At 41.0% G+C, this 11,085-nt stretch overlaps 1 protein-coding gene across 1 annotated transcript in view; it reads left to right on the top strand.

The window, feature by feature from the left end:
- Positions 1-400: 400 nt before the first annotated feature.
- The window catches only part of TSPAN8 (tetraspanin 8), a 33,876-nt gene continuing 23,191 nt past the window's right edge, over positions 401-11,085 (top strand). Inside the window, exon 1 of the mRNA XM_035315196.1 lies at positions 401-676. The gene's annotated coding sequence lies outside the window, so the exon portion shown is untranslated. The remainder of the gene's footprint in view (positions 677-11,085) is intronic.

Here is an 11,085-nt window from a genome sequence, read left to right as displayed (position 1 = left end):
TGTAGGGCATATGTGAATGTATAAACCCACACATGTTCACTTAAAAGGACACCGTCAGCTTGCTACAGAGCTTTTGTTTGCTCTTTAATCTGCATTATTTTAATACCCTTCTTAGAAGCTTAAAAAGCATTATTTATTTCCCTATTGATTTCCTTCTTCTCTTCCCCCTTGTCAAACCCTTTCTGTGCGTGTTTGTTTTGCTTTGTTTTGAGTGGAGATAAAATTAACACAGCTGGTCTCATTTAACGGCCCAAACATCTTCCACTTGCACCATGCATTACCAGGCCAGGGCTAGCAAGGGTGAGAGCGTCAGGGGACAGCGAGCAGTGGCACGCCGTGCAAGCACCCGTTAGTGAGGCTCTGCTTAGACTGGCCTTTGATGGGACACCAAGGCAACAGATGGTTGGGAGGACATCCTCCTGCATGTGAGTACAGGCACATCACAGCGGTTCTCACTGCTGTTGCGTTTTGTGAGGTTCGCAGTGATGCAGAACACCAGGAGGAGCCCTGGGGGCAGAGGCTGCCCATCCTTGCCTTCGCAGCAGGCACATCAGGAGAAGCAGCCTCCTGGAAGGCACCTGGTGAAAGCCCCCTGCTCTCTTCCATCCACAAAAGTAGGGGAAAGAAGGGTGCAGAGAGGAGCTTGACAGCAAATCTGTGATGGTGGAGAGCTGTTGTGAGTACTGAGCTTCTCAAGTAGATTGCACTGGGGAGAAAAAAAAAGCAGAGAGGTGGGGAGAAGAGGAGGTTCGTGGTCAGTCCACAATGCTATATTTCTGCTGGGGGGCTTCAGCTGCCTTTGGAGGGCTGGAAGTGTTCACTGCGCCCCACTGACTGCCTTTAGGATCTGTTCCAGAACAGATGAATTTTGACTCCTGTTTTTAAAGGTTTGTTCAAGTTAGGAGGCCAGAGGGAAAGCAATAGATGTTCAACCATCAAATCCTATTTCTGTCTTCAGCCTTGCAGGCTCTGTCAGAATCTAACAATTCTGAGGTTCCATGTAGAAAAAAGTATTTTGTGATATCATCAGAGTTTCGCTCAAAAGGAAGGGTAGTTGACTATCACTGACTGAATGGAAGTGAGCAGGGCTGGCACTGGCATGGTGCTGTTGTTACTTCTCCTTGATGCTGTGGTGGGACCAGCTTGCAAACGAACTCTAGCAAGCAGAAAGCAAAGGAAAGTCTCATTAAAGAAAGCGCAGGGCTAAAGCTTACAAAATAAGCTGTACACAAACCCCATATCTGGTGTTTCATCTGTTTCAAGAATTCAGAGGATTTCTCTCCTTTTGGAATGTGACCCTTCAAAGGGTGCCACAATGGAACAGAATCTGATCTCAGCAATAGCCACGGCTACAAAAGCAGTATGAAATAACAGGGTGAAAACAGAAATTCACACCCAGCCCATTACTGGATTAAATGTTTTCGGTTCTCGGACAGTGCTCAGCTATTCTCCAGTTCTTTGGCTATCTGAGACGCATCATACATCAGGGCCAAGCGATCACTGTAAATCGCCTAGATGAAAAGACATCCTCACGGGGAGGTCAGGCTCCCCCACCTGTGCTGGTGGGATGCCATTGCAGGGCTTCCTTCTGCCACCTTCTGCCTCCTGGCAGTACTGCGGGCCGGGGAGCGAGCCCGGCAGTTCTCTGCTCGGCTCCAGGACCTTGGCTTTTGTCCAGCGGCAGAAGACCTGATTCAAGTCACACACTGGGAAATGACTGAAAATAACTTGTTTACAATAGTAATTCATATTTATTTAAGTTATGGACTAAAATGCTTATATAGGCATGCCTGCCCAAACATCTGCTGTTGGAGCACACACATGAAGACAGAGAATAGTTGAAGGAAAAAAGAGACTATTTTCTCCCAGAGGGTTTTCCACTCTGACCTTGTCTTTCTAGCTGCATAACCCCTCCTGCTGAGGCTCTGCAGGAGCTTTGTTCACCCCAATGAGCAAAGCCACCCAGCATCCCTGCCAAGACCTCTGCAGTTTGCATCCTTCAGGACGAGCAAGAAGCACACAGAGAAGGAAGCAAGAAATGATCTGCTCCACAGTGAGACCGGATGGATGTGCACTCCCCTGGGCGCTCAAGTGTTTTGCTTCCTCCTAACAAAAAGGACTCAGCTACCATATAACATTGCCATGCATACCTCAAGGGATTGTTGGTTTTCTGACAGGCCTGGCTTCAGTCTTCACTTCAATTTGCTCTGAGCGGTTAGCAGTGATACTGAAAACTGCCTTGTGCCTGGGGTTTAGATAGGGCCTGTCTCCTTGGGTGTCTGTAGCACAATTACACACGGCAATGGTTACCATCCCTGATCAGTCTGAATGGGGTAAAAACTGTGAGGGTCCCTCATTTGTGTCCCTCTTTCAGACTCCCAGGGTGGAGCATAGCACATATTCAAGAAAGGGGCATTCTGTTAAATGGACACTTCCAAGGAGAACAGGGCTGTGTATCTGGCAGCTAGCCCTATGTGTTGTCTGAAGGGTCTCCTGCTCTGCTACTGCTGCTACTGCATTTAACCTCAGCCAAATGGCCTTCTAGATGCCTGCCCTCACCCCACTACATGCAAGACCCTGCAGTTGCTGGGTTGGGCTATGAATATTTGGGCAGACTTTGCAGATGTCAGTGTGGCATTATGTCCTTCCAGCTGTGTGCATCCATCATGCTGCCAGCTATCTCACAGCATCCAGGTCTGCCTTGGCATTTGGCCACACTTATTTCCATATTAGTTTGCAAGTAACATTTTCTGGTTTTGAGAAAACTCCAGCTACAAGCCATACATACACATATATTCTGTGAGGCATTTGCTGCTGGCATTTGGACAGCAAAAACAATGACAGCTACCAATTTTTGTTGCTGCTCTTTGGGCCTAAGCTACAGTACTACATGAGAAGGTGGAAGGAGTTCAGCTATTTTCCGCTTTTCATAAGAAGTTAGTTTATAGTTGCTCATATGTTTTCCTTCATCTCATTTTAGCCTTGGATGCATCTCTTTCTTGTCTCTATTTACAAATGTTGTCCCAGAAGTATAAGGTTAAAACAGTGGTCACCTCATCCACCTCTGTCTTGGACTTGTGGACATAGAAGTCCCTTTCCTGCCAATTTCTATGAACAACTGCATCTAAAAGCTCATATGATAGCTTTGCTGGCAAAATGCTGTTTCTCATTTCCCTTCTTTTGTTACATTTTTGTCCCTGCACAAAATAATTAATATTTTCTGTTCTGCTTTCTCTTACCTTCCACTCATCTTTATTTCATTTCTGACGTTGTAAATTTGTTTTGGAATAGAAAGGCCTTTCTCTTAGCTCTTTCCAGCAACCCTGTGTGTTACATTTTATGAATGATTGTGACTTTTACAGAGCCCTGCCTGTTCATGTGTGCAATTTTGCAGTGTTAAGGTTTTCAATAAAATTCCTCTTACCATGGAAGTTTAGTTAAGTAAAAAATTTACTTTTTTTTTTTTTTTTTTTTTTTTTCTAGTTCTGCTTGGGGTTACTTTTATGTGTTGTTAAACATGTCTAATTAAAATTGGCACAATCATTTTGCCATAAAAGTGGAGACAATACCAGCTAAGTAATCCTTGCCTAAGATCTCAAAACACAAAGAATGTTTCTTGTGGTTGTACTGTAACTTTTCTTAAGAGAAAACAACTTAGTCCACCAAATCTTTTTGGATGTTCTTAACCTGTAAGGTTTGTTTCCTTGCTCCTGAATAGAAATATTTACTACATCAATTGTTTTCTATTTTTGTGTGGTTAAGGGGAATCTGTGTGCAGTCCTGAGCAAGGAGCAGGGCTCAATGTGCCTGGCTGCAGAGGGCAATGAAATTTTCCAGGCAAAACACAGGGCACAGAGCTGGTCACTGGGGGCTCAGCAGGGCTCCAGAAGAGCACAGGTGCAGGAGACTTTCTGGGGCCAAAGTCTGAAGTAATGTAAATATTGCTGCCAGCACTAGAGAAATGTTAATTATATCTTTCAAGGAGTAAGAAATACAGAGGTTTGGGTAACCAACAGTTGAAAAGCCACCAAGAAGTGAGTTAAAAACTGGTGGAGCTATAAAGAATCATGATAAACCTGTTTGATTTATAATATCTAGGAAAATATTAACTTAATAAAACTTGCTAAAATGTTCTGTATCAGTTGTACCATAGTAAAGAAGCTGGGAACCTGCTGAGAAAAAGAGTGAGAATTTTGTACTGTTTTATTAGCCACCATGTTCCTTTTCCTTCCTGTTTGTTCCACAGCTGTGTGCATTACAGCACATGCTGTATTTTTGCTTAATCAGTAAGGTACCAGTCACCGCAAGTTACACATCATCACACACAGGCTCTTATCATCTCTCAAGGTGTGTTTGTAGATAATGTGTAATGTAAATGTGGGTGAAATCTCCATCATTACATGAGCTCTACATGCCAGTAATTGTTATCAATGAAAATTATTTATTAACAGAACAAGGGAAGGGAGAGGCTGGGTGCAGTTTCAAAGGAGGGTTTCCAGTGCTGAACCTTTGTTACATGACTCACAAACTGAGGGGTCTGAATGTGTATCTATGGGTGTGCTTTGTTGCCTCAACTATGAGGTTATTCAGAAGCATTTTAATTCACCTCTCTTTGGTCTCTGTTGCTAACATTTTCTTCAGCAGTACTGCCCATGTTTAGCCCCCGTCCTCTTAAGTAGCTCGCATTATTCTTCTTTCCCCCGGTGTGCCTGGTAGTTTCTTAGTCATCGATTCTCTGCCTTGTTTCTGTTTTCCTGTTCTTTTTCCTGCTCCAGATGCTGGAGCAGAGCATCTGGCTTGGAGCAGTGTCAGGGCTGCAAACACCAGCGTGGAGCACTGCAGTGCTCCTGCAGCCAGGGTTGCTCTTGCTTGGCCATGCCCTGAAAGGCTTTCTATAACCCCAGCTGGTGCCAGACTAGTTATGCCACTTTGGTGAAAGAAGAGGATTCCTCTGTGCACAGAGGACACCCTTTTTGCTATTTAGCTACTTTTAAGTTTTCTCATGAAACCTGCAATAGCACCCAAGCAAGCCTAATGTGGTTAAGTATTCAGCCCAATGATCTCACATCCTCCACAGCAGTTGAAGACTCATAAACACATTTTATGTCTGTATTGGTATGCTGTCATAATTTGGGAGACACATTGCCTGGGAACACAATTGTTGGATATGAAAGCCTAGTTAGATGCTGAGGGATCTCAGCCAGATGTAACATTCCAGTAATCAAAATTAAGTTATTGCAGGAACAAATAGAAAGTAGTGAAAGGTTAACTTTATGTAGCTGTTGTTATTTCTTTTTCTTAAAACCATAATTCATTTTTGTCTTCAAAAGCATGGACTAAGAGAAGACAACGATGTCTGTTGTGGCAGGAGAAGAAGAAATCCAAGGAATTGTAGAGTCAGTAGAGCTAGCTGGGGAAGAAATTTCATATAAATCATTAAATTATAAAGCATATCTGATTAGAGCTGTACATGTATAAAGCATGACCCCCCAAGAAAAGGGGATAACCAAATTGTAGAATCAATTGGTGGAGATGTCCACAGATGGATGTAGATGGTATGGTGGAGAACAGGCTTCACAGAAAACTTAGAATGTGCAGATACCTACTGCACAAGATGATTTAAAGGCTGTTCTTCTAGACAAATTAATCTAGGGCAGTATGTCTATAAGAAAAAATGTACAGGAACAGGGAGTCAACTCAAAGACACAAGTAATTAAGGGATGAGTTTTCTGTGCTGTGACATGAAAAAGAGGAATGGAGAGAATGTGGGAAAGAAGGAAATTGGGAATAATAACCAGCTTCAAAAAAGACAGGAGGAAGAATAGAGTGGCAACCACTGTCTGGGGAAGAAGAGAAAAAATACACATGGAGAAAAAAAGAGTAGTCAGGATAATATGGATCTTAAAGAGTGAAGTTCAAAACCAGCATCTGGAAGTGACTAGTCTATATATCTGGGACTTCTGTTTACAAAGGTCTGTTGTTTTGAATGGCTCTGTAGTAGTGAAATATTTGCTGTCTGACTGAAAAAAGGGTGTGAGTGGAGGACTCAGTGGGGTCAAATAATCTTGGCAGGCACAAAGGAGATCCACCCACCTCTCTGAAGAGTAAGATCCTAGCTGGAACAGATTGAAAGTCAGTTTGCTGGGCAAAGGCAAATACTTAACGGTGAAAACTCAGGGATCTTCTGTTTCTTTCACATATTCTACAACCAGTTTAAAGCAACATGCATAAAGGTAGTTGAATCCCACAGTTAATCCAGTGGTGAGTAACCTAATACAGAGTTAGTCTTATTTTCCTAATAGCCATCTGGATCCTGCTTTCTTATCTCTTCAAGGGTCTAGCTTCAAGATGAGTGGATAATATTTGCACACCCTACCTTCCTTCATACACTCCCTGTCCACTGACGGTGGGGATTTTTCCCTCTGTTCAAGGCTGAGATGTGGTTAGACAGGTCTTCTACTTCTCAGAAAAGTACTTTAGATAATATGTAGAAAATTACCATCATTGGCCTTGTCCTGAAAGAAGTGAAATATGTTTGATAAAACAACCACTTCTGTAGACTGTCGAAATACAATAGCTCTTCTCTATCATACCTCTGTAAAGCATGTAACAGGATGCCACATAGGGTGTTATCAGTTAAACCAGTGAAAATGGAGACGGATGAAAAGTGGTCTATGTTGGGCAATGAGCTGCTTACAATAAAGTTGTTATTGGGTAGTGGAATGTAGGAACAGAGCAGGAGCACCAAAGGAGCAGAGTTGGGACAATACATGTTTCACTTGCAGTAGGAAATATTGGGGACCACTGATAGGACTGAATTGGTGACACAAAGGTTTGAGAGATGATCAAGATATGAATGATCAAGATACAGAAAAAAAATGAATGCGATAGATTAGAGTGGGATACATTTCTGCAAAACAAAGTTTCCTATATTTATCTAGGACAAGGACAAGAAAAAAGCTTCTGTTATAAACCAGAAAGTAATCAGTTAAAATCAACAGAGGATGGGAACTTGGGCATATTATTTGCCAGGATAAGTATGTACTACCAGTGTGTTGTGATACAGCCAAGAAGGACAAATACGGACAGGAGGGCAATTACCTGTAGACAGAAGAGTGGCTATTTTTCAAACATCATCTGGAACTCCATGTCCTACATGGGGCTCCAATATTCAAGAAGACTGAACTCAAACAGGTGCACAGAAACGTTGTGAGGTTCAACAGGGTAATGGCAAGCATCTTGTCTGAAGAAACTAGAAGAATATGGTATCTTTTTAGCAAAGCAGTCTTTCATTTCATAAAGATGTTATGGAAAGAAAACAACTATTTAAGCTAAAAGAGAGGGTTCTCAGAAAAGACAGAAATAAATTGCATAAATGTAAACTGCCCATGTGCAAATTCAGACTGGAAATTTGAACAACTTTTCTAACCAGTATTGCAGAGGAAGTAAAAACCCAAACTGCTAAAATGGAAGTTGATAAAAAAGGATATAATGTGATGTGTGCAATAACAAGAGACTAGTTTCTGTAACTCAGGAGGACTTGCTGAACTTAAGGCCCAGTTTTTAAAATTAGATACATTTCTATAGTTCAGCATAATCAGCATACCTATGGCAGTGAATTACTGTCTATCTAAATGAGACTGGATTCATGTGTTCAGGTGAGGAAAAAGCATTAAGATCATCAATTCTGAATTCTAATGCAATGCAGCCCATAGAAACGCACTCACTCATTTTTGCTTCAGGCCCAAGCTTCTCTTTGATCTATACCACATCTTTTCAGAAAGGTATCCAGATTTAATTTAGAAGCTTGAAGTGAAGTAGAATCCACCACACTGAACTGCAACATCTATTGAAACTGCGGTGCAGATGGGATTTGAGAGAATAGCTTTTGACCTGCGTGATTTTTTTATTTTTTATTTTTATTTTTTTGCCATTGTTGACAGGCTTTATGAGGAAATACATCAGACAGATCATTGTGGAAGATATTAAACTTCCTACATCTATTCTGGTCTGATGAATTCCTTTTCAATAGCCTCAGGAGGGTTTAGTAGCCCATGGTACATTTTTTTCTGCTGTTGAGTCCAACTTTGAAATCAGTAAAGTGATTTCAATTTACAGCAGGAGAGAATTTGATCCTTTATGAGTATGATTAACGGACTTTCTGGGATGAGCAAATATTTTCTAAGTAATCCAACAGGTTGGAAAACAGCTATATATTTTACCTCTGGGTAAAACCAGCAGACTTTATCTTATGGCATACTGCTAGGGTAGTATTTCCTTTAATATTAGCTTCCTAAATCTGGTTCATACCCTAAGCTAATGCTTTAAGTTCTGTCTGTACTTAGAAAAGAGAGATAAAAACTTGCCAATGATAAGCCACCTCACCTGTTTTATATACTTGGGATGGATCTCCTTCCGGTTAGAAAAATAACTCAAATTACAGACCTATCTTTCAGGTGGCTGAAATTAAGTGAAAGGAATCCAATGTATCAACTGTGGAAAAGAATTATCCTCTTTATAGGGAATCCTAAGAGGCTCTCATGGAATAAATTTGGAGTAGTGGACTAATAAGACAAGATAAAACAAAACTGCAGTACTTATGCAAACATGGATCTGATTTCCGTGTGATGGGGAAAAAGGACAGGAGAGGAAACCACTAAGATCTGGGAATAAATTTAAGACTCCTTATAAAGAGCTACAAACCTTAAAAATCTAGTATGGACATGAACATAAGCATAACTAGATAGTCATTAGATTCATTCTTTTCTTACAACATTTCTGTTTGGTGCAATATTTCATTGACATTCCTTCCAGAGACCACAGACACCCTGAACCACAGTCCCGTGCAACCAGCTGTGTGCATCCAGGAGGATGCTACCATTATATGTGACATCTTTTGACAAGGAGCTTACTGCCTGCAGCACTGTGGTTATTTCTTATTTCCAGTACCCAAAGACTCTTTAAAGTGCAATGGTGCCAGACTTTGAACTAAATCTCTGACTAATTAAAATCCTTGTCCAAAGGACTCCTTTTATGCATAGGCAGCATATACCTTTTACAAAGATAGCTTGAATATGTTTAATCTGTAGTGTGGCACATGAGAATAAAGACGGTGTGTCCAAACTCCGCTCTTAAGCTTCAGCAATCAGCACAGCCATCTGGAGGTCAAGTATTTTTAGTGGTCTGACTTGGATTAGAGTATGAACCTCATGCACATGAATCATCACAAGGATTAATGAAGTGTATAAAGTGTGTGTGCTTGCTAATCTCATCTATGGATACGACAAAGGAAGAAATATGTCATTTTGAGATGGCAAATGGTTTAACAAAGAAAAGACACAAAGCCTAACCATATGCTGATGAGGATCCTACAGCTTACACCTTTTATTATCTTAACAGTTACGAACTACAGCAATTGTGCTCTAAGGAGAAATCGTGTGAAAATGATCATGTTTCACTTTTAGCTGTGAAGTTTTCGCTCTTCTTCCTTTTAGCTTCCCTACCTCTGTTTCTATTAATTATATAGAGTCAATTTAAATTAAAACTAGAGATTTATCACTTTCATTGATTTTAATTCACACTTCCTCTAAGTTCTTTTAGCTCTTGCCATGGGTATAAACATGGTTGCTCAAGACTTGGCTTTGGCCTGACCAAATACTTTCTCAGGGGCAAGTATTTGTCATAGCAATTCTGATAACAAAATAAGTTTCCTAACTTAAATTTGGCCTAAGTTGCTACATCAGTTTTTTGTTGTTGTTGTTGTTTGTTTGTTTGTTTTTTAACTAAAAGGTTAACAGGGACCTCTGCCATTCTAGCTATCCATGCAGGGCAGATATTCTGAGGCACAGCAGTTCCATACATATTATCTTCCTTGGCCCTGCAGAGCAGATTTTCAAAGTTTCAGAGTCAGCTCTAAGAACAACTGTGTGCAGAGCTTTGGATTCCTTCATGGACAGAGGCAATCGAAGATTTCTTCAGAAGCTCACCCCTTCTGGTCTTGCACTGTTTGACACAGAAAGAGCCAAGGGGATCAGTGAGCAAGTGAGGAAGCACATCAGGGTCTCAGAAAGGCTGGGGTGGTCTCTCAGAACTTCTGCAGATACAAAAGCCCCTGGTTTGTTCCAGTATGTATCTTTATTTCAATCTCAGTAAAGGACTATTTTGGACAATTCTTGTAGCATTAAATAAGAGAATAATCTTTTTGTAACAGCCAACGGTTATCTACTGCTGTGATATAGTAACTTCATGTGCTTGTCTGTTCGGAAGGAGGTAATCCCAGCTGAAAAAAGGGAACTATTTTTACAGTAGTGGTTAACATTTGGAGCTTAGTGCTGGATGGTACCAAGATTCCTCTGAAAGCAGCTCAGCACTCTCAGCTCTGATTACAGTCTTGGGAGGCCAGCATGGGCTTCTTGGCTTTTTCGAGGACTGGTCTCTTTACAGCATCTTTCTTCAATGGCTTCAGTAGGAAATTAGTTTTTGGTACAAATGTGAATTGCACATGTGCGAGTTACAAATCTGGATTGTTGCCAGTAGGTAAAGTCACTAACTCTGCTATTTGGTAGTTACTATAGAGTTTTCAGTAATACTCTTCAATTCTCTTCCTGTCCTCTCAGCTACAGAAAAAAAAAAAAAAAAAAAGGAAAGAAAAGAGCCTTTTATGTATATAGGGGATAAATGAATAGCACTTGTGGGACAAAGATGAGTGGGAATGAAAATAGGAGGGTTTTCTTTGCAAATGTTTATAGTCTGCAAATGATAGAATTTTCATATTCAAGCTTTGTAAAAAACAGCACTCAGGGGCAGAAATGAAAGGATTGTGTATGAGGGGATTAAACTAAAAAAGCAATGCAACAATCTGAAGCAGAAGAAACTCCAGTGTCCACAGAGCACTGCAGACCAGCAAAGTTTAATGTCAGTAGGATTGTGAAAGTCAGTGAGCAGATGAGGCTCGATGGAAATGTCTCTCTAGACTGTAAAAAGACTACACACATCTGGTAGAATAGTCCCAGAGGGTCTCTGAGTCTCAGTGGGATGTGAAGCCTGTAGCTCACTTGTTGTGTAGTGTTATTTTGATAGCATTAC

The sequence above is a fragment of the Oxyura jamaicensis genome, chromosome 1 (genome assembly GCF_011077185.1).
Source record: "Oxyura jamaicensis isolate SHBP4307 breed ruddy duck chromosome 1, BPBGC_Ojam_1.0, whole genome shotgun sequence".
Classification (NCBI taxonomy): domain Eukaryota; kingdom Metazoa; phylum Chordata; class Aves; order Anseriformes; family Anatidae; genus Oxyura; species Oxyura jamaicensis.
This window is presented reverse-complemented; position numbering and strand designations above follow the sequence as displayed.